This window comes from Parus major, chromosome 2, assembly GCF_001522545.3.
Source record: "Parus major isolate Abel chromosome 2, Parus_major1.1, whole genome shotgun sequence".
Classification (NCBI taxonomy): domain Eukaryota; kingdom Metazoa; phylum Chordata; class Aves; order Passeriformes; family Paridae; genus Parus; species Parus major.
The window spans coordinates 25,760,235-25,784,285 of NC_031769.1; the positions used below are offsets into that span (position 1 = coordinate 25,760,235).

A 24,051-nucleotide genomic window follows, 5' to 3' on the forward strand; every position below is an offset into this window, starting at 1 on the left:
ATAATTCAATTACTATCACAATCATTACAATGCATAATCAGGTGTAATATCCTCCTGTCAGATTAATATTAACTCATGGTTAAGAGAGTGTATGTGTACTTATGATATACTCTAACCAGTGACCTATATTTTAATAGCACAACCCAATGATGACTTTAATTTTCCATCCAGTAATTGCTTAATTTTTGCAGTCAATGGATTATTCACAAAAACCCCTTGATTTTTATTGAAATATTTTACTTTTATAAGAAGCAAAGAAAGACTTGTTAAGAATAAAAATTTAAGCCTGTGCTGTAGCCGTAGTGTCATGGGTTGACCCTGGCCAGATGACAGGCACCCACCAAAGCTGCTCACTCACTCCCCTTCACAGCTGTCAAGAGGAGAGAAAATACAAGGAAAGGTTTGTGGGTTGAGATAAGGACCAGGAGAGAGATCCCTCATTAAATACCAACAATGACAGAACAGGCTCAACTTAGAGACATAAAGTGAATTTATTACTAACAAAATCAGAGCAGGATAATGAGAAGTAAAATAAGTCCTTAAAAACACCTTCCCCCCCACCCCTCCCTCCTTCCATCTGTACCCCATGACCAGCAGTGCAGGGGAACAGGGAATGGGGTTATGGTCAGTTCCTCACCCGTGGCTTCTCCCGCTGCTCTGGGAGAGGAGTCATTCCCCTGCTGCACCGTGGGGTGACACAGAGACAGTTCCATGTGAACCTCTCCTATGTGAGCTCATCTCACGAGCTACAGCTCCCTGTGACCTGCTGCAAGGTGAGTCCATCCCGTGGGGAACAGTCCTCCCCAGACTGCTGCACATGGGTCACTCTGCCATGGCTGCAGGCCAGCCTGGGAGCAGGGCCCCTCTCTCCATGGGTCTCCCACAGGGTCACAGCCTCCCCTCAAGCACCCACCCACTCTGCTGTGGGCTCCTCTCCAGGGGCTGCAGATGGATCTCCACATGCCCGTGGCTGTCCCTGGGCTGCAGGGACACAGCTGCCTCACCATGGTCTCACCATGGGCTGCAGGGGAACCCCAGCTCTGGCACCTGGAGCAGCTCCTGCCTCTCCTGCCACTGACCTGGGTGTCTGCAGGGCTGTTCTTCTCACATGTTCTCACCTCCTCCTCTTTGCTGGCTGGAATGAAAACTGTGCCACAACCTTTGTTTTGATTTCTTCTTAAATCTGTTATCACAAAGGCATTACCACCATTTCTAATCAGCCCAGCCATGGCCAGCAGCATGTCTTTCTTCAGAACCACCAGAGATTGGCTCTGCTGGATGTTGTGGAAGCCTCTAGTAGCTTTTCACAGAAGTCACCTCTCTGGCCTCCCCGCTGCCAAAAACTAGGCCATGCAACCCCAAAACAAGTAGGAACACAGATGTTTGATAATCTGTCAATTTCATTTCATGAGCTTGATGCAAGCTCACCAATGCCAAAGGATGTGGGGTTATTTTTCTCTTTGCTCAAGCCAGTTTATACTGAGAATACATAGCTGTAGACTTCAGTAAATACAAAATTTTAGAAGCTTTTTTGTTTTGAAGCCTTTTGTCTTGTCCAAAACTCTTATTGGAGCATTATGCTTTAGTACAATGCCCTATGTGTGCCTACCTCTTTTAATAAATCCAAACTGATTTTTATTTAATCTCATTTTGTCTTGTGCTTCTAATACTCCTACCATAGATCTCTCCTTTGTCTTGACTGTGATATTCATACTTCTGAGATACTAGCAAATACCAGTGGTGCGCAGGAATTATTGTTTCCTTTAGGAAGCTTCCAGGTCTATGCCATTTGTGGGGACAATTCTTTTAATGCAAGTAATTTTCTTATACAATGTAGTGGAGCATAAAATGTATAACTGCCTTTTGTAGATTCTACTTTAAGGAATTCAGAGGTTCCAAACTGAAGAATGGACATTCTAGTACCTAATTTATAGGAGCTTAAGTTCTTTATTGGTTCTCATTCTTCACACTTTCTCCTTAGTATCTGTTTGAATTAGACTTTATCTTTAAACTTCTTTCCATTTCTAATTTTCAGTAAAGCAAAAATACCACAAAACCATGTGTTTTTTGCCCTGGGCTATTATCGGGTTTATATTTGTTCAGCACTTTGAGCTCCTCTGTTGAAAAATGCTGTAAAAGCACAAAGCACAATAAACTGGACTTCATCGTGCTGATATGAGGATGTAAAAGAAGTATCAGAATGTCTACCAAGTTCCCTATTGTACTAGTTCTAAGTGCAATATCTCTCTTCTGCTTACTCTGAATACAAGGATTATATTAAACTGGTAACCATCCAGCCATTTTGACAGCAGGAACACAAAAAAGAAGTAGACCAAAATATTAAGAAGGGGTTTTAGGAATCTACTCTTGCTGCATGAAGTACTATTCACACAGTTAACTAAGGCCATAGATTTTGGGAAAATTTCCTGATCAGCTTTAGTAGGAAATTCAGCACATAAATTCTCCTGTGGTTGTTCCAGTTAAACTGTCTTATTTTGCAGGGAGACAAATGAGAAGCACTCACACAAGCCTTGTGTAGCTGAGAGTGGTAGAGTTTTGTACAGTGCAGTTGGTGTGTGCTGTAAATCCCTCCAGTCTGGCTGTGCAGCACTTGGTTGTGTGCTCTCTCTCTCTTTCTCTGGATGCCTTTCCATTGCAGGCAGAGATGTGCTTGAAAAAGGGAAGAGTTTTTCTTCTCTCACCTCCAATGGTGTCATGAGCTCTGTGGGAAGAGAGTGAGAGGGAAAAGTGAGATGCTAATGACTCAGGAACTACAGTGTGAAGGGGTTTATGGGTGAGGGAAGTCCCCAGTATTCAAGTCCTTCTTCCAGAGTACAGCAGAGAACCCTCCGTAATCTCTGTGTGTTGAGGTTTTCTTGCCTTTTCTCCTCAGGATTGTCAGTTATTTCTCATTTATGAGCTCATTTTCTTGGTATGACCCAAAGAGTTGTTGTTTTTTTTTTTTTCTTTCCATTTAATGTCATCAAATACTTTTTCCCTGATTGACCTGACTTTCTTCCAATAAGGAGATTGATCTTATTTGCAACAGTTGATGTCGATGGCTTCTCTTATACTTACAAAATGTCCTTGCCTTTTTCAATATATTCTTCAAAGTACCTGATGTATAGAAGTGACTTTCCAATTCCATACTACAAGTACTCAGACACTGTTTGAAACATATTGGTTTCCTAGATTGCAAGTATTGATCTTACTATGTTATGGAATCTTATGGTAAAAAACCTTTCTTCTCTCAGCCACCTAATTTTATCCCCTACATCTTACTTTGCTTTACTTAGTTCCTGACATAGGAACAATTTTTTTTTTATTTTTTTTTTCCTCATTCTCAGCAGTTATACTTCCTTTCCTTTAACAGCTGTTCTTAAGGAATTTCACTGTCGTATAGTTATTTGTGAGCTAGACCATCTTACTCTCTTGGTACCTGCTGTCTTTACTTGAAGCCTCTAAACCAGTAATTGGTAACAAGTTTCTCTCAGTGGGTTTTACACACAGCTGCAAGGCAGAAAATAAACAGTTCTTTCAAGTTTACACTCTTAGGGTTACAGCTGTATACTAATGACTTCCCCAGCTTGCTAATGCAATTTTTAAAGAGATATCATCCTTTTGCTTTAACAGATTTCTAATAGCTTTACCACAGTTTAGGCATTACCTTGTAATGAAAGCGGTGAGAACATGACATCAGAACAATTTCCTTCCTAATTAAAGTATCTTTCCTAATTAAGCTAGTCACTGGTGTGTAAGTCCATAGCTTTTAATCAAAAAACAATTCACATCCCAAAAGTTTTTAAACTTATTATAATTTCTTTCAAAATTGTGGTAGGAATGCTCAATACATTTTCAGTCCTAATTATTCTAACACTTAAATAAAAAATAAATTGTAGGAAAAAAAATATAGTGTGAATTAGGATTGTTCAGAATTTTCATGTTATTCAAGAAGAAATATTCAAGTACGTGTAACAGGTGGAATATTTTTGCTTTTACAAAAAAATTAATGAACATATAGTGAATAAAAACAAAGAAAAAAAATCAAAATGCAGTCTTTAGCTAAAGTGTCCTGTTCTTTTCCTCTTAAGTCTTTGACAAAAAAATGCCCAAAGAAACAGTGTTTCTTAGAAAGTCAGAGGAGGTTAAAATAAATGTTTATTCAGCTAGTCCAATCTTAATAAGCTAGGTCATGACCTAATACACAAAAGGATGTATGTTTTGCTGAAAATACAATATATATATAAGCTCTGTGTGTGTGTGTGTGTGTGTGTGTGTGTGTGTGTGTGTGTGTGTAGATAAAGAAGAAAAAATAAAGTTAAATAGAATTCATGCACCTTTTGTAGGTAAACCCATTCTATTGAGTTGGGGTTTTTTTCCACCTTCTAAAGAAACCTTTTCAAAGGTTTCAGAGACTTTTCTCTCAAGCTATTCCATTACTGGCATCTAGTTTTGTTTGGGTTTTTTTACAGAATGAAAGAGTAATGCTAGCTTGTTCTTGTTTAAGCTTTACTTGTGACTTTCATCTCCTAATAATACTTCAAAAGCTTATTTAACAAGCTCAAAAAGTATCTACAATGTTTTGCACAGGTATGCAAATCAGACTACTAAAGGCTCGGGATGCTGGGGAAATGTGGTTATTCCCATCATAAATACAGTAGCAAGAGGAAGAGATTCTTCTCTAGTGATTTTGAGCAGTAGACCTTGTGATTGTACAACAGAAGAGGGATAACACCCTGACTTAAGAGGGGGTAGCACAGTTGCTGCTATTCCTGTGTTTGCTTACACCTACCACTGCATAAAAATGGCAAAGTGCTGAAGGTCACATGGAATTGAGTTTGGGCTCTAATTTTGCCATGCTCATTCACGTCATATCTATAGAACAGCTCTGCTCTGCTTATTAGAGCAGTGGTCTGTGCAGGGCATCTTGTAAGTTCTTTGGAAAGAAGTATTCATCCTTTGTCCTCCTATGTCAAGAGCAGAAAGAGGAAATAGCTAACAGCAGCAAGGAGGATCTGGTACCAACTGCAGTGCCTGAGTTCCTTGACTGCAACCCCCCATGGCATCTTGATGGATGGGAAGGCAAGGCCACAGGATGAGAAACAAAATGCTCAAGTGCATCTTCCCACAATGGCTGTGTGTTAGCATAAATCTGAATTTCCTTTCTAAGAAGGGAAAGCAAAGTTGGAGGAACTACTATATTAAAACATTATTTTTTTTAGTTAAGATTCCTGGTAATAGGCAGCTGACTGTATTAAAGTACATTCTACCAGACAGTCTCCCATATACCTGTTTGTGAAAGGTGGGGAATTGAGGCTAACAGTATAAATCCATAACTACCAATGTAGAAGACCAGAATGTGTTTTTACAAATTTTCTGTCAATTAGGTATTCTATGTCCAGAATGCCAGAGGCAATTTAGAAATGGCAGCTATTTTTTTTCTTTTTTTCTTTGGAAATGTTGTTTCCATGACTTAAGATGTTATGTGTTAGATGTAAATAAATCTTTAATTTCCTGTCTTCTTCAGGGAACAATAACGTCTTATTTGACTCATTACATTGAAAATTTAATATGCATTTGAGGTATTAGGAATAAGATTTCCCAGAGAGTGGAAAGAAAAGCATGTTTTTTAGAGATCTCATTCAATAAAGTATTCTGAAGGGCATTGTTTTGTGCTTTTTTATTAGTTTCAAGCTAGGAGATATAGTTTTATATTATTTTAAATAAAGCAGTACTTAGGTAAGTAGTATCCTGTTGAAATGACTGACAACAAATAAATGTGTGACACCCCCTACTTTCCAAATGCAAATTCTAACATCAGTTTTGGAGGAACAGTGCAGTCTGTGAAGTTTTTTGAAATTAGAAACACCATAATGGTGACAAATAGAAAACTGGACAAAATTCTGCAGGTGTCATGGTACCTTTGGCTCCTGAACAGACTATTCTCTCTTTTAATATTAATTACAAGGTAAGAAGCACAGTTTACAAGATGAGAACACAATCAGCTTGACCACATTATACACTGCTGTACATAAGAATTCTTAAGGCTGTTTAATAAATGATTTTTCCCCCACTTTTCATTAGAGGCCTTTGTTGCCATCCAATCTTGATTTTAGAAATTAAAGCTAACAACCAGATTGAAAGAAAACAGAGACTGACAGCATGGGGCACAGTCTCAAAGCCACAACTAACAGCATGAGGCAAAGCAAACCTCAAGCTATTCCAGCTCTTAGAGAAGGAAGGGGGTGGGAAAAGCATTTGCAGGAAAACTCAATTATAACAACCCACAGCTATGGTAAAGCACTTGTGAATGTTGACACTAACGCTTTTTTCTGCTTAACGTTTTAATTAAATACCTATAAGCCAACTCTTCTCCTCAGTCAGTGTCAGAGCACTACTTCTCTATGGATAAATGTTTACAGCAAAAACTCTGCTGAGGGTTTCAGCAAACAAGTCTCAGAGAACTGAGAAGGCTTTCAGCCGAGGCACTTGAGATCAAGAAAGCACCAGTGATTAGAAACTAGCAGTACAATAACAGGACGATTTAATCCACCCAAATGTCAGTCACTGGTTTACAAGTTGGCAATCCCATCTTCATCTGCAGACAAAAGGGCACTGGTTAGTCATCTGTTTAATTCTCTTGCTGCGGCATGTCACTTGGATGTTGAAGGAAAATCCCTTGATTCAGTCTGCCATTTCTGACAGTCTCCCTCTAGACCATATTAATAAGCTTTTTAGAAAAGCGAATGCAGAATAATCAGCAGGCAGCCTGCACTCAAAATGGAGACAGAACAGACAGCAGAAATGCCTTCTTTCCTTTCTAGTTGTGGTGCATAGGTGACCCTTCTCTCTCAGAGCAGCAAATAATTTAGACTAAGATTGCCTTTGAAAGCCACAACATAATTAACCACTTCATGCAGGTGATGTCTGTCTAGCTTCAAAACCTGATTCTTTCAAATGGAAAAGATTCAGCTGCATTTGAATTAGATTTATGAAACATGTTAACAGTAGCACAAACAGATAGAAAGGCTGCCTGGCATCCCAGAATACCTGGGGAATTTCAGTCAGAAAACAAACATGTTACTCTTTAATGTAGGCTCACATCTCATTATAAAATCACAAGTGGAATGAGACACACTTTGCCTTTTTAACTGTGTTTCCAGGAGGCAGGTAAGTGTCATGCTGCAGCCAGTCCTACTAAGATCTGCATGATTTTAATATATTTTGAAAGCAAATAATTTGCTAGATAATGGGGGTCTTGGTGTGGACATTTCCTGTTTTTCTCTATCATTAATTTCTCTATTGCCAGCTGTAAATTGAAACTGTCAATATCTTTGTTTAACCTATTGTGCTCTGGCTGTTTTAAGGTGCAGTTGAAAACCAAACTGTTTCAGGGTATCCTTATTTTCTTTTGGGAAGAATTTGCTGGTAAGGCATTATTAAACACTGGGAATGAGAAAACAGAAACCTTGGAGCCCTGAAAACCCTTTTTATTTCACTTGAAGATGGAGGAAGTAAACACTGTTGAAAATCAAGTTCAAGATATGCACTTACAAAGACAAGAAAAGTGAAAGGAGGTTGAAAGGAAAAGGAAAGAAATGTAATCCTGTATGATGTGGTAAGATGTAGGTAAGGCTCGGGGAGGAATTTGTCAAGCAGAAAATTGACAAAACCTGCTATTAATTATTGTGTTGATGCTATCAGAGGCATTACCATAATCAAAAAGTGAGGCGTGAACACAATTCATGAGGCGCTAGGTCGCTTGGGGGTTAAATTATTTATTCTCAAAGGAGATTTTAGGAAAAAAAACATAATTAGCAGTAAGAGCGAGCACAAGAATTATTTTATATAGCCCACGTAGTCAATACTGTCTCAGTGACAAACTCAGACACTCTCCTGTTTGTGTGGAAAGGAATTGAGGAAAATGGCAGGAGACCTTTTTTTGCCAGCTGAAGCTACCAGCAAGACTATATTACACTGAAACAACTTTTTGTTATAAAAAAGTTTTGTTCTCTTTAAAAATTAGATCCCATATTTCAAAATACCAGAGATAAAGAAAAATAAAAATGCTGAATTTATTACATCTATGGAATACCTTTTTATTTGTCTTCTTTTTCCTTCAGACAGTATAAAACACAGTAGCAAAGACTGAGACAAGTAGGCACCACTGTTTTGGAACATCTTTTCCAGGGTGATGGTGGAGCTACCGTCTCTGAAAGTATTAAAGAAGCAACTGGACATGGCACTCAATGCTATGATTTAGTTGGCATGGAGGTGTTTGGGCAATGGTTGGACTTGATAATCTTGGAAATATTTTCCAACCTTAATGATTCTATGAATCTATGATCTTCATTCTCAACAAAATTGTCTTCTGGAGAAAATGTAAAAAGAAATTAAAAACAAGGCCAGATCCTCAGGTAAACCATGTAATTAAACTCATCGCGTTGTAAATTTAAACTATTAAAGAAGGTGAGACAAATTCAATATTTACTGTAGTTGTATATTAGAAGTCAACATTTACCAAATGTTATAGGCAAAGATGAATAAATAATGCTGAAAGTGTTTGCAAATGTTACTTTGGAGTAAAACAACACATTCTGTTTGATTCACAACATATATTATTCACACACTGCAAACATTCATGCAGTCAAGACTGTGTCCATGATGGTATTGTAATCTCTTAGCCCAATAAACAATCTTCATTACTATTCACTGGAGAGAAAGTCATATGGGAGTGTTAAAATATCCTGGCTGTTCTGAGATAGAAATGGGCACGAATAATTTTGTGGCTAATGACATAAGATGAGTAAAAAATTGGATAAGGTATTTACAGGAGTATCACAATTAGAAAATCTAAAGATTTTGTTGTTTGTTTACTGTCTATGTTTCTGTAGACAGAATGAAAAGCTAACTAACTAAAAACTAACTAAACTGTCTATATTCTTGGCTCCTTTACCACTTCAAAAAGTGGTAAATGAAAATCCTTCTTCCAGGAGGTGACAAGGAACAATGGCCAATGAAGGAAGTGGGTGTTGCACTGCTGGTAAGCAAAAATCACTTGTTAATACCCAATTACAAGACTTTTTTTGGTTCTGAGTAAACTGGGCAGATCAAACTGTAAAAACACTTCTCTATTTGCAAGAAAATATCAGAAAAAAAGATAACATTCCTAATGAAAAACAGTATTGGAAGAGTAGAAGATGAAGCATTTCGTGATTTTATGTGGGACTGCCTGTAAATTTTTCAACATCTATAATACATTATAATGGGTGAATGAATGAATACAAAATTGTTGTAAATCCCATAATGTTCTTGTCCATGCAATAGCATCACTTGATAAACATTGATAATGAGGAAGCAAATTAAAGGGAGATCACCAAATAATATTAGGAGAGGTCCATGCAACAAAGATGAACTTGGAAATCTGAACAGTGAAGAAAGTAAATTTATTTAAATTCTAAGCTCTAATTTGCTGAAAGGAGTTGCAGGAATGATTGTTTTTGTATCAAATAAAGTTTGTCAGGAACTGTGACATATCTTTCAAACTGAAAATATTTACCTGTTTTGAAACTAATGCCAGTAAAGTGGCTCTTATTAGTCAATATCCAAATTATCTCGTAAACTTTGTATTTGCCCTTCAGTAGCGGCAAGATGTCATCCTTCTTGCACAAAAGAGCTATTTCTAGGACCATTTTTGAGACTGGGAAAAACTAGTCGAGTTTTCCTGGTTTGAATCCAAAATGGCCAAAAGTAGCTGTGATGTGTTCTGTGAGGTGGCATCTGGGATAAAATATATCTCAGAGGTCCATCCCGGGACCATGTTATTTGGTGTCATCATGAGTGACATCAAAACAGGGCTCAAGTGCACCCTCAGCACGTCTGCAGATGAGGCAGAGCTGAGTGATGCAGTGGGCAGGCCAGGAGGGTGAGATACCATCCAGTGTGACCTGGACAATCTTGAGAACTGGGCCCATGATGTTCAACCATGGAAAGTGCAAGCTGCTGCATCTGGGTCAGGACAAGCCCTGTTATCAGAACAGGCTGAGGGGTGAATGGGTTTGAGAGCAAATAAGTGTGCTGGTGGATGAGAGACTGGGCATGTCCCAGCCATGTGCACTCACAGCTCAGAGAGCCGAACGAGTCCTGGGTTCCATCCAGAGCCCCGTGGGCAGCAGGGCCAGGGAGGGCATTCTGTCCCTCTGCTCTGCTCTACTGAGACCCCACCTGGAGTTTTGCATCCAGCTCTGGGAACCCCAGCAAAAGAAGGACATGGATCTCATGGATTTGTTTGAGCAAGTCAAGAGAGGGGGGTACCAAGATAATAGAGGGATAGAACACCTCTCCTGTGACAAAAGGCAGAGAAAATTGGTATCATTCAGTCTGGAGAAGAGAATGCTCTGTGGAAACAATATAGCAGCCTTGCCTCGTTACCTAAAGGAAGCCTATAAGAAAACTGGAGAGGGACCTTTCACAGGGGTACACAGTGATAGGAAAAGGGATAATGGCTATAAACCAAAAAAGAGTAGGTTTAGCCTGGATGGGGTATTATCCACACTTATATTGGTGAGGCACTGGAACAGGTTACCAAAAGAAGTGATGGATGCCCCACCCCTGGAAGTGTTCAAGGCCAGGTTTTATGGGACTTTGAGCAACCTGGTCCAGTGGAAGATGTCCATGGCAGGGGGGTTGGAATGGGATAATCTTTAATGTCCCTTCCATCCCAAATCATTTACAGTGTTATAGTCTTAGCATTGTGTACAGAAGCAGGCACCAAACAGGTTGTGCAACATAATTAATCACACTGGTGTGAAAACTCAAATGAGATTAATTTGACTTGTATAAGAAAAGTGAAAGCTAGCAAAGATATTAAAAATAAGACTACTAGATAAAAAGCCTTTCAGAAAGTCTTAGGCAAATAGACACATCCTGACCAACACATCCTACACTTGTTGCAGTGAAATTCTCCTTTTAGGACATCAGCTGGGGACAGTGAGGTGTGGTGCAGGACATCACTGAGGGAGAAGTATCTAGAAATTTGGGATCAAACCCACAGCATTCTTCATGGGCAACTACTGAATTATTTTGAGAGGAACATTACACTTCAGGCTTAAGATTCCCTGGGCTGTTACAAAATCAGAGAGAAGCAGGCCCATCTCCATAATTATGATATGGCTGTATTTTCATGTCTCCTTAGTCAGTTGATTACAGCAGTTCAGAATGATAGAAACCACTGAAAGAGACAATTGCAAAATTAAATTTGTGTTAGAGGCATATAGATCTAGTTAAATTAATTTCTTCCCACTTACCAATAATGTAAAAGGCAGTACTGAAGGCTTGGAATATTGTATGACTCAAGAGCAATTTTTTACTACAGGAGAATAAGGCAGCAAAGCATAAAAATTTAGATTCTTTGTTTCATTTCTGCTTTCTTGGTTGCCTCTAAGTTTAACTAAGAAACCATAAATACTGTTCCTGAAATAAAATCTTCACACACAAAAAAAGCCTCTAAGTCTTTGTTAAGTCTAATATCTGCCTGCAGTCACGTGGCTGTTCAGAATTACTCACTGGAGCAGCTGTGAATGCATATGAAATAAAGAAAACTCTGTCTTATGTATGAGGAATATAAAACATGCTACTACTTGCTGAATACTTATTGTTAATTCTTCACTTTTTCTCATTATTGCAGTTAAAATGTTTGAAGTACAGTTGGCAGAGAGTATTTGGTAAACCATGTAGTTTCTGGTGTTTCTTGCACAGGATAAAGCTCACAAGGAGAAGTGAATCTTTTGAACAGGATGGTTAAGTGCTGTCCTGATGGTGACAGTCAGTGTCATCAGCGTGTCAGTGACTCTAGCTGGACTCACTGAGGCTCCATGGAGCACTTCTTGCTGAATTCTTATTCCCAGCTTCCATGGAGCACTTCTTGCTGAATTCTTATTCCCAGCTGGCCCATGGTCCTATTTGATCACTTCAGCACTGGCACCATCTGTTGCTATTGATCATCCTAAAGTATGTAGAAAATATCTCCTAACTATTGTAGTTATGTGTGAAGGATTGTCTGGAAATCACTTTTTCATCTGTTGGAGCAGTTTTTACTAATTACAGATGCATTATTTATGTACAGTTTAGTCAATTCTATGGCCAAAACTCTCTGGGAGGGGTTTCTGGAATGAGCAGGTTCTCTACCCCAGATGTTAATCATTTTAGTCTGAAATAATGCATAGAAGCTGTACTATGTACTGCTGAATTTACCTGTGGGAAGCTCTGAATCCATCTGAAATTCTCAGCTGAATTATTGTAAATGTTGGTCAAATGCTTTGTGCTGTATCCTGTAAACTCTTTTAAGAACAGGAATAAAACTGGTATAACAATAGAATCTTAATTTCTGCTTTAGATACAGTAAAACAAATGAAAAATATTTTAAAAGTATTCTTGTTGTTTTTTTGGGGTTTTTTTTGGTTTTTTTTTACCCCTGATAGTGCTTAAATCAATCTGATGTTTATTTTCAAACAATTCTCTTCTGTGTAATGATTTGCACACTTCATCAAATAAATGTACAGACTAACAGAGATGCCATAATGTCAGCCATTGGAATTCCATTAGCAAAAGTCATTTGCTATCCTGAATCATTTACTGTCCTTACTATCCTATTACATCCATTTTAGATGCAATTCCTTTGAATTGCAAGGCTTCTTGTCCCAGACTGACCCAGCACTTAAGTGAGAGACTACACACCTGAACAAAACAAATTAGATTTGGTCTGTGGTTCCTGAAGCATCAAAGAGAGATGAGTTCTCTTGTGCTTGCTTTTACTTATTTATTTAGTGATGAGACTTAATGTTTATGAGTCTTGTTCTAAACTTTTGTATCTGCAGCTGAATGAAATCAGTGCTATTTGCTCAGACTGGGTGTTCCTTAAGACAACTTACAGGCTGGTCCCATGCAGAGGATGTATTATTGATGTTTCTAAATTAATTTGTGTATTAATCAACAGCAGGAAAGTTTTTTCTGAGGGTATATAATAAAGGAATTTAGTCAGCTTTGTAATTATATTGTTATTTTGCTTTTTTTTCCCCACTGAGTGTTTTAGATAAAACTAATACAAAACACATTAATCAATTAGGATTATTTGGTTTTATTCAAAACTAAACAATACAACCAAACAATACAACCATAGGAAAAAAAAAAAAAGAAAAAATAAATCACATTAATTCAAATGGATACCAATTAAAAAGAGATTAATCTTATTAAAAATTATATAGTCTTAGGAAGACCAAAGATTACTCTTTTGTATTTTATGCCTTGAGATGTCCTCTGAATTTTCTCAAGAAGTAATTTCTTGTTTGGTATAAAAAGCACACTTTAAAAATACAGAGTGTTAAAGAACCTTGTAGTGATTTTCTCTTGCCCTTGGATGTCCATAATTGACTAACTCCTTTAACCTCACCTCATAAAGGCAGGAAGGATGCTGAAGAACAGACAATGGTTTTTGCAAAATCCAAATCAAGAGAAGACTGTGATTAATGTTACCTACTCCCCCTTTCCCATTACACTCCTGCAACCTGTATTTTCAGGTGATTTATATGTTATGGCGGCTCACTGATTTTTAGATTTTAATTGGGGTTCTGTAGTAGTGAGAAGAAAGTACTAAGATACTCAGATTTATAATACCCAACTGCAAAATGTGGTCTCTCTTGTCCACAAGCAGAGGGATCCTGACATAAAGACACATTGGTTATTAATAGAATTTAGAACTTAGCATAGTTATTATTCTACCAGGAGGAATTATAAACAAAATTTTTCTTCAGAGGGTCACACAGCAATCCTTGAATTCCCATTCAATTTTAAAGTGACGCATGAAGAACAAGGTGGAAAGGGATGTAAGTTGCACAATTTTCATGCATAAAATTGTCAAATAAATAAACAATTCAATAAATATATGTTAAAAACCTATATACAATTACAATTGGACGTTTTTTCCTGGACACCTCAATATTAAGAAGTTCCACATTATCTTCTAGCTCCACACACTTTTGATTAAAAGAATAAAAACCAAGAGAACTTTTTTAGAATGTTTCTATTTGAACAAATGTTGTACCTGGAAAAGCATACAAAATTTTCAGGCATAATAACTGTGCTTAGGTGGGAAAAAATAGATTCAATATAGTAACAAAAATATTATATAGGATTTCTTTCACTTTGAGATTGATAGAAAACAGCCTACACTTTTCAAAGGGAAATACAGGCAGGATGATAAGTTTTTTTCTTTTATATCTTATAGAAATTGCAATAGATGGCAGTATGAGAATCATGGAATCATAGGATCATTTAAGTTGGAAAAAAATCTTTAAGATCATCAAGTCCAACTGGTAAAATAACACCATCATGTTCAGTGCTAAACCCTGTCCCTAGCAGGTGTCTGTTCTATATTGTGTCAAGTCCTGACTGATTCAGCAAAAATGAATGAACACTTATGAACAGCTTCATCTTTGAACCAGGAGAACTAACTTATGGACTGCTCTGACATGGGGATATTTAAGTGTTTACGTGTGTTTACAAGATTTGAAAGCAATATTCAGAAACAATAACGAAACCAGCAAAAAGGGGAAGGAGTGAAGGCTGATAAAATGTTAATGTGGTGCTACAGCTTGGGAGGTGCTTAAGACGACTATTAGTATTACAGATTGCTGTTGCTAATTTTTTTCTCAAAAGAGGGTTTTTAAAGCATTGACTGTAGAAATGAAATCCCTCAAGTGGAACCCAAACATCTTTGATGTTGTGACTCTTCCATAACAGTAATAAAACAAAAAAAAAAAGGTGAAATTGTTCCTTGGAAGTCTAGTAGGATGGAAATTCTGCTTATCATTGTAACTAAAGATTATACTCTCATACTGTATATTAAAAGGTCATAGAAAAAATGTTGGCGAGGCTCCTGCTTTCTTTCCTTACTAGAAAGTAATTATGAAAGCAGGATGCATATGGTTTTTAATATAAAATAAGTTTTCTACTTTACAGCTAACACAATATGGAATGAGTACCATTTACTTGATGGCTGAAGATAGGAAAAAAACCAGAATTTTATTTAGCTTATTATTTATAGAGTAGCATGATGAACCCAGAGAGGTGTTTAAGCAGATTTCTGTTAGTATAAGGGTACATATGCCTAATTCTCTTAACTACATTGTGCTAGATCAGACTTTATTCTGTGATCCTTCCAATGTGCATAATAGTATTACAATAAATTTACCTGCAGGTAGAAATAACTAAGTCATCTAATTCAAGCAGATGCACAGAACCGCACAGGGACTTTTTTATTATCTGAAATGAGAAGATACAGACATTAGAACCTGGAAAATGATAGTATCAGAAGGTGTTATAAATAGATCTTTATAATTGCTCAGATCTTGGCCAAAGACCTAAATTGAGCTTGACTGATCTATCCTGTTCTTCTTTAGGCATATTTATGAGAATACAGACAATTAAATGATCAAAGGAGAAAAACACTGATGAAGAGATCTTTTCTAGTCAGATATTAAATTTCTAGAATGACCTTTCCTTTCAAAACATTGAAGTTTTATGACATTAGAAAGATGTCATGCCAGCCAAAGAGGATGTGCCATTTTCAAACAGGAGAGAAGTCAAGATTAGTTTTTCAATCAAACAGTCCTTATTTGGAAAAGAGATCTATGTATTTTCTAAAACAAAAAATAAAAATACAATATAATTTATACCCTGTGCTACCAAACTACTAAAACATATAACTCTAAACATATACTAGTACTGTTAATGGTGATTAGATACAGAGTTTTATGTGGAAGACCTGGATCAACATTTGTTTTTCCTAAGTATGATGTTTACATTAATGTTTTTTTGGGGTTATACTTCATCACCAGTAATTGCTATCACTGCTATCAGGGGTGATTCAGGTGCTGCTGGAAAGTTTTCCCATTCCCAAGCGAAGAGAACCTTGTATTCTTTCACGAGCTCTTTAATACCTCAGGGTACCATCAGGATACGATTTTAGTGTTGCATCAATTCAGTACTTTTTTATTTTCGATGGAATTGTTTTGTACTAAGAGGGATTGTTATTGAATCCAATGTTGTGGGTGAAGAAGATGGGTATTTCAGTAAATACCAATGAAATTTAAACCTCATTAAATCTAAAGTGAAGTTTTTTATTTTCTGTTTTTGTTCAGTAATTAAATTCTGGTTATCCATAAAACCTTGCTCATACCAGCTTTAATCCACTGAATCATAATATGTGAATGAATAATGTGCAACAAACACAAGAAAAGCATTTTACTTAAACCATTTTTGTAGAAATCACAGAAGAAAATAAGAGAGCAAGACCACTCCTTTAAACTTCAGCTGCTGTAGAACACCAAGTTGTAAACACACCAAACTAGCATGTTTCCATTTCTCACCAACTTAAAGGAGACAGATTTTTTCATCTGTGGGACAATCTTGTCACTTAAACAACCCCTAATCAGAAAGTGAAAGGGTAACAGAAGAAAGGTTAAGTTGCAATGTAACCTTAGAATACCTGGGAATACTAGGAAATTACATTTCAGGGAAAAGACTCTAGTAGAAAAAGAGGCTTCCTGATTAAATGAGTTTTGACAGATTAACTAATAAATAACTTATATAATTTTTCCTTGTTCTTTTTTTTCTTTTACTCTGGAGATCAAAATGTGCAAACAAAGTCCAATAAAATCTATAATACAATATTAAACTGCAGAATGTGTACACTTAAATCCCTTAAACTTTGTCACAGTAAATACTCAATTCATTGAAACTGGTATTTAATGGAACCACTTTTGAAAAGCCAAGCAATACTTCTAGACATAACTTCCCCAATAAGAAGCCCTTTCTGAGAACTTACAATTCTATTTGCAGTGCTTATATTAAGCATAATTACTGGAGAAATAAGGTACCAGAAAACTTCAAGAAGGTAGGATCTGGCCAACGTCAACATGAGAAATGTGGCAGCCACTTTGTTTCAAGAAGTATTTATCTTGAGAGAATACCAAAAGGAATTATCTCAAAATCATATCAGATTAATGGAAAAAAAAATACTGTACTTGTCTCATGGGCCATTACCAATGTCTGCAAAACTTTTCTGACCATATCAGAGAAAATCCCCACAGTGTTGTTGAATTTTCTCCTTAACACAACTAGAGCAATTTTAAAAATAATTCCCCTCTTGTCCTTCTATATTTTTGTAAATGTGTGGTAAAGAGCCTAGAGAGAATCAGAAAGTATGTGGTACACAGGTTAAGAGTGATGAATATCATCTTAGTCCAGTGACTGGAAAGCTGAAGGGGGGAGAGAAGATGTTTATAAAGCCTTCTGTGATGCTATGCAGTGTGCTAAGTCCAAGAACTGGTTTAGAAGTATGTTTGGTATTTCAATTTTATACTTATAAGTTTCAAACATAGACTGTCAGGTACAAAATGAAATCCATCACCAAGAAAAATCCAATGCTCTAGTGTTATAAAAGGTTCTACATGACACATATTCCAGTATATAAAAACATTTGAGTGAAAACTCTAGAAATTATGAAAAAGAAAGATGTATGAAATTATGTGGAGCTCTTACAAAGCATGGTGAGTGTAAGAAAGGGCAGGAAGAACAAGAGGAAAACTGTTCAGGAAGGTTGCATGGGTCTGTATAAGGTAGAAGGACACTTAGGAACTGGCTGGACAGTCACAGGTAGGGAATAGTTTAGATCTGCCCTTCCACAGTTAATAGTAAAATAGAAGACAACTATCACCGATTATTTTGCTACAAGTTCCATCCTTGATTTTTATTTGGGTCCACATTATGTCCTGGAAGAGATCCTCCCTGTAGAATTTCCCCATGGCTCTCCTAGAGAACCTGACAAGGAGCTGGCATGGCTCAGGGCTGTGGAGACCTGAGTGATGCAGCGCTTCTCTACCTGTGACCACACGCTCAGATGGAAAGGCAAATACAGGACTTGTGCTGCTGCAAGTTTCTTCACTTTGGACAAACAACAAGCAGGCAGCAATTGTGCTTTGGAACCTGTTTCAGGACTACTTTGTTCAGGACTGTCTCTAAAGCAGAACAAATCATTTGGCAGGAAGCAAGGGAATGAGGGCAAGAGTACTTTTCAAAGTACCTGCATTGTGGAGTAAACAGCTCTGGTTACCTCTGATACCACTACTTCAGAAAACATTTGCATGCTTTCTTAATTTTGCTTTTAATATAGAAGCTACTGCAATGGACTCAGTAACAGACATAAACTAATTCTGCATTTCAGGAGAAGAGACCAGGATCTTCCCTTTTACTCAAAAGAATTCTGTGTTATTAAAGATATATTACTTCAAGAGCTGTCATCAATGGGAATACATGTAAGGGAATTAAACTAACCAGGAAGGTTCTATACTATAAGAAATCAGTATTTTTTTTTTTTTTTAATATTTTATTTATTTTATTTCCACCCAGGAGCAACTGAAAGACAAAAACATACAGAAAAATACCTTAAATCCTTACATTCCATATTTGCCCAGTGCTTATTATCCAGTTCCTGATTCCTCCTCCTTATCCTTTAAATAGAGTTGTCCTGGGGAACCTACCATCTGCCTGATGTAAACTGCCCCGTTAATTCTCACCTGGCTACAGCTGCAAAACAGATGAGAGCAAGGAGATGGAGTTAATGAACGAGCCCTGGTAAAGATCTCAGCAGGGTGTCTCCTTTAATTCAGACCCTGGCGGTAGTTAGTATGACAACAAGCTGTTACCACCTAATGATTTCGGTTCCTTAAGTATAATGAGTCGTGAGTTCTGGGTACCTTTAGTCTGGACAACTTAAAACTACTGATGTGCTTCAGAACCCTGTTGCATATTGCAAAATTCCATACAGGATTTTCACCAGAAAAGGCTTCAACATGGAAATGTAAACAGTTAATGGTCATGAAAAATTCAATTAGTGAGATGTCAATAGGTTAATAAGTAGAAAAAAGCCCAAACACACACAAAAAACAAATAAAAACAACCACCACTAACAACAACAAAAACAAAAACACAAACAAAAAACCCCCCAAAACCTCACAAAAAACCCCAAAACCTCACAAAAAAAAAAACCGTCACAAAAAATGCAAACACCTTCTGGAGTTAAATATCCAGTAAGTTCTTAAAAATAATATGGTTTAAAGATGGCTCACAAAATGTTATTTTTATGAACTGAATATATTGCAGAAGTTCTAATATTATATTTAATATATTTTCTTGATGTTAAGTAATATAAAGTCTGAGATAATGACCTTACAAGACAGCTGTTTCACAAGGAAAATATCAAAAGGATTGATTAAAAAAATGCACATTATTAACAAGAATTAGAACACCTAATAAAGAGTCACAACAATGAAAATCCTTGAATGGGTATGATCCAGTGTGATGAAGCTGAAGAACATCTGAAATTTAAAACTGTAGAAATTCAGCTTATTCAAACTGAGTTATATGTGGCAATACACAGTCTTAAACAGGTTCTGAAAATGATCCTGCTGAAAAGTTTAAGCATCCAATTTAAAACCACAAAAGTTATTTGCCTGATTTTGGACTGGTGCCTATTTTAGAAATGACTGAAGGCTTAGATACACAAGATTTTGAAGAGGGAAAATTGGCATTCACATGCCAGGTGGATAATCTTCAGGCTTTTGCATATTCATACTATCTTTCATTGCAGTGAACCTTGCATTGGTCCTATGAAAGGCTGTGCATAAATATTTCCCTCAAGTTAGTTAAGCTGAGGTGGCCTGTTAAGCTTTAGGGAGAGGAATCTCTCAAGGCTGGGTGGTCCTAGTTTGGATAGAGCAGTGACTTCCCCTTGTATCACCCAACTCAGAAGGGTTTAGTGGGTGTGAAGGGAAGGAGGGACATTCTCTGAATGATTTCTAGCTGGCACGGGCTGGAACCATCATTGTGGATCTAACTCTTCAAGACCAGATGAGCAGAAGTGGTAAGAGCTCATGATTGAAAGGGACCTGTACCCTTAACAGCCCTAGAGGGTCTGGTGAGTCACTGGTCAAAAGTGTTAAAGAACGACATTTTTATTAAGGGTTAAACTGTCCTTCTGGTGAAGAGGGATGAAGAGTTTAAGCAAAATTTTCTGTGGAAGATAATAGTTAAATACTGCTACAGATTTACAGATTGCCCATTTAAGGATAGGAAAAGAGGGCATGGTCATACTTAATATCCATATATGCCTTAGTCTGGATCTATAAGTTTAATGATGCAGAAGTACTCTATGACAACTCATTGTCATTATTTAGTGCCATTTATTTTGAAAATAAATATTTTTATGAAGGTCAGGTTCTTGTTTCTGGCTGGCAAATTCTTCTCCACTTCACATAATGGAGAGCATTTCTTAGTATCTATGTTCTTTTCCTTGCTGATAAAACTGAACAATAAATTCCTAATTAGGAGGTCTTGAAAGTCCTGGTTTTGATGTTAGCTTTTCAAGTTATTCACTGTGGGAGGTGATAGGGTAGTGAGGGTGCTTCTGAGTCATCCCCAATGCCCAAACTGCTGTGCAGGATATAAAAGATGTGTGCAGGAGAAGAGAACTAGTCAGATTTGGAACCTACTTTTACATCACTGTTACCCCCAAGATGACCTCAATTCATTAAAAAAGTTATTTCTTGGGAAGTGTCTTAAAAGGTTGTTTGAACTTAAAGCTCAGGCTCAGTTGGTATTCAGACCATACCTATTCTCTACATTATTTGGGGCCATGCTTTGAAGTTTTCTCTTTCTCCTGGGTATTTCAGCTAATATGGTTCACTGCAAAATGAGAGCACAGAAAAATACAGTATCATCATATTACTTGTTTCAGGCTTGAAATGCAACAAGAAACTCAAGAAGAAAATAGCTCTTATTACAAATTAATACAGAGCTGTAATAAAATCTTGAAGACAAATATTTGAAAATTGTTTTAACTTAGTAATTTATATTGTCTTTTCTTATAATATATGCATTCCAGATTACACAATGAAAAAATTTTCTTCTGTATTTTCACTATGTATCCACTACTTAGAAGATTTTGCCACTGGAGTATGTCAAAAGAGTATTTAATCAGATTCACCAAGTCTCTTTTCCGTACCTTTTCTCTCAAGTTTCACACATGAGCACACACACAGAGTTAAGAATTATCTTTGTCACTCTGCTGCAAGGTATGGCAGGAAATTCACTGTTGGCTGACTAATGCCCTGACCAATCCCAACAGCTTTGGAAGCTCTGTTTGAATGATACCTGAGAGAAAACTCAGCTTGTTCCTTCAAAATGTTCTGAATTTTCTACTTTTAATCCTCACAGATATTCCATATCCTGGAAGGACTTTATCACATTTCATAATTTGACATGACTACTGAGGTTAATTTCAGGTTGTTAAAGTATCTAGGCAATTTTTTAAAAAATGGTTTCGCTGAAAAGAAATCTGAAAACAAACTAGATTTGATAGTAATTTTGCAATTACAGTCATTTTTTATATGGATCAGTTTTTGTATAGAGGCAGTGATTTCTCTGGAGTCTCTGGACTCCAGAGAGAAAGTTGGTCTTTCTCCAGACTAAGAGAGAATTCTATGACATCAAATGACCACATGGGCAACAGTTTCTGTTGATTTCACTTTTGTCCTAGTAATATCATCCAGAGGATCACTATTTGCTCCTTTACTTTCCTATTTTGGGGTGAGAATATAAACTCCTTTACACATAATGCACAGTTCCCTTTTGTTAATTTTTGGTGCTCAAGATCCAGCTCTTCAGGTTAGTGGGCTTACAGCAGAAAATTCAAGTCTTTGTGCTTCTCGTGTGCCCTAGAGACAGTCCCAGCTAAAAAGGGAGTGACAAAATTCCTCTGATGTCGCATGTGCTGAGCTACTCATGAAATTCATGCTGTCACTTCTCATATTCATTCTGTCACATGGGAAAGGTCCTTCTAAAAGCACTGCTGGAGATAAGGCATGAAATAAAAAGGCCTGCAAGCCAGAGAAAGCAAATTCAGATCAAGAGGATTTTTGTGACAGAATTGTTCAGTGCCCAGTGGAAGACTGTGTCAGACAGGCAGGTGTCAGCAGAGACAGGAGAGAATTGTCTATCAGTGCCCCAGCACCGTATTTAAAAGACAAGCAGTGCTTTATAGCAGTGATCTCATCTGCAGTGCAAAGCTAGATTTGGATATGAAGTATTTCAAACATATTTAACTATGTTTAAAATCTACCAAAATGTCTGTTTTTCTGAAAAATGTTTACAAGTGAGAAACATTTCCTATATCAAAGCATCTCAATCAAGACACTGCTAACCAGGCATATATTCTTAAATGGATATAATAATATTTTTAAAAAGTCTCTTAAGACTTCTTGTATTTAATTCTAAGCACCAGTATTTTGGATTTTTTTAGAATTTCCTGTTTTGAAATATTTTTGTAAAGCTCTGTTGCATTTTCAGGTTCAGAAAAAAGTGAGTGAGGGTTCTATTTAAACATCTATTAAATTCCCTATTTCTCATCTTTGTGTGCATGCAGTGTGTTTTGAGGGTGTTATTTTTATTGCATCTAAAATATTTGTTATTACATTTTTAAAGCAATTTTTATGTTATGTGCCATAATGACATCTATTGCAGCAAAGTGAGACAATATCAGACAGAAATCATTAATGTTTCCTAGATTCCAATCTGGAACTCAGAATTATCAACATTGCTTCATTGGTTTGAATGCTTCTGTCTTACAATATTTTAGAAACTTCATACTAAAAATTAAAATGGTATTTAAAGTAATCTATAATAAAAAATTTGAAACTAAACTAAACTAAAGTCTGTGTATGTGTGCATTTGTTAAACCAGAATTAGGGAAAATAGAATAATATTTCATGTAATGTCTGCAGTTAGTAACCTGTATGTGATGAAAAAATGTGAAGACAAGCTGACTGTGTGGGTGTTTGTGCGTGTACAAAAGAGAAAGGGAGATTACAAACTGGATTTAAAAAACCCAACTTTCACTGCCATCAGTACTGAGTAGAACTGCCAAAGATGCCAGCTTCATCATTTACTGCAGCTGTGCACCTGCAAATGCCACCTGGATTCTCTGTCACTGCAGCAGTTTCAGAAAAGTCTGAATATTCAGAATATTCAGCCACTGAGTATTCTCATGTTTTATCTACAAAATATTCTAATTACTTTTGCTGCTAATAAATGGCAGAGGGAGAAAAATGCCTCTAGGATTTGGCTCTGTGAGCAATAGGGGTTGCCGTGGTTAAGAGTAACTTAATCTACTGTGCCAACAGCTGCATCAGTAGACTGCATCAAGCAATCAAATAAGGATTAAAGAAAAAGTCACATTGGCTTTAATTGTCTTAGTTTGTCTGCTTGGCTGGCATACGTTGCAGAAAATGATTAATCCAGGCTGTTGCTAACAAAGAATAACCTCGGAAAGTTTAGTGTTTGTGAGCAGTCCAGCTGAAATGCAACTTCCCTAAACTTTGCATTTTCTATAATCAGAAACCATAATAATATTATATCATTGTTTTTTCTCAGGGAATAGCTATTATATATTAATACTATTGACATTCTAAAGAAAAATTACCTGTGCTGTAGACTTAGATTTATTATAAATTAAGTCATAACACTGATGTCTGCTGAACAGTGGAAAATGGGAGAAAACAAGGTCTGACTATCCAATCAAACGAGTTATGGCAGCCAGCTATTGGCTTGGTGATTTGAGACTACATGGATTGACAATAAATGAAAGAAAAATCAGAAGGGAAGACATGAAAGGTTGCAAGACTATGCCCACATAAATACAACAAATTTTCTCATTGCTCTGTACATCTCCATAGTTCAATCCCTTGGCCATCCTTTCATCCTGAAAGGTCTGCTGAATTTCTGAGAGTGAGGTGAGCTGTTCTTTTTTCACACTGGAATCTTTCTTATCTAATTTGGGCATTGATTTATTTTATTTTATTTTATTTTATTTTATTTTATTTTATTTTATTTTATTTTATTTTATTTTATTTCATTTTATTTTATTTTATTTTATTTTAT

General features: G+C 36.7%; 1 long non-coding RNA gene across 1 annotated transcript in view; it reads right to left on the reverse strand.

Annotated features, from left to right (window-relative positions):
* Positions 1 to 1,074: 1,074 nt before the first annotated feature.
* LOC107198412 overlaps positions 1,075 to 24,051 on the reverse strand; it is a 45,452-nt gene continuing 22,475 nt past the window's right edge. Inside the window, exons 2-3 of the long non-coding RNA XR_001518950.2 lie at positions 15,248 to 15,318; positions 1,075 to 2,722 (exon numbers count right to left, since the gene is read on the reverse strand). This is a non-coding gene — a long non-coding RNA (uncharacterized LOC107198412). The remainder of the gene's footprint in view (positions 2,723 to 15,247; positions 15,319 to 24,051) is intronic.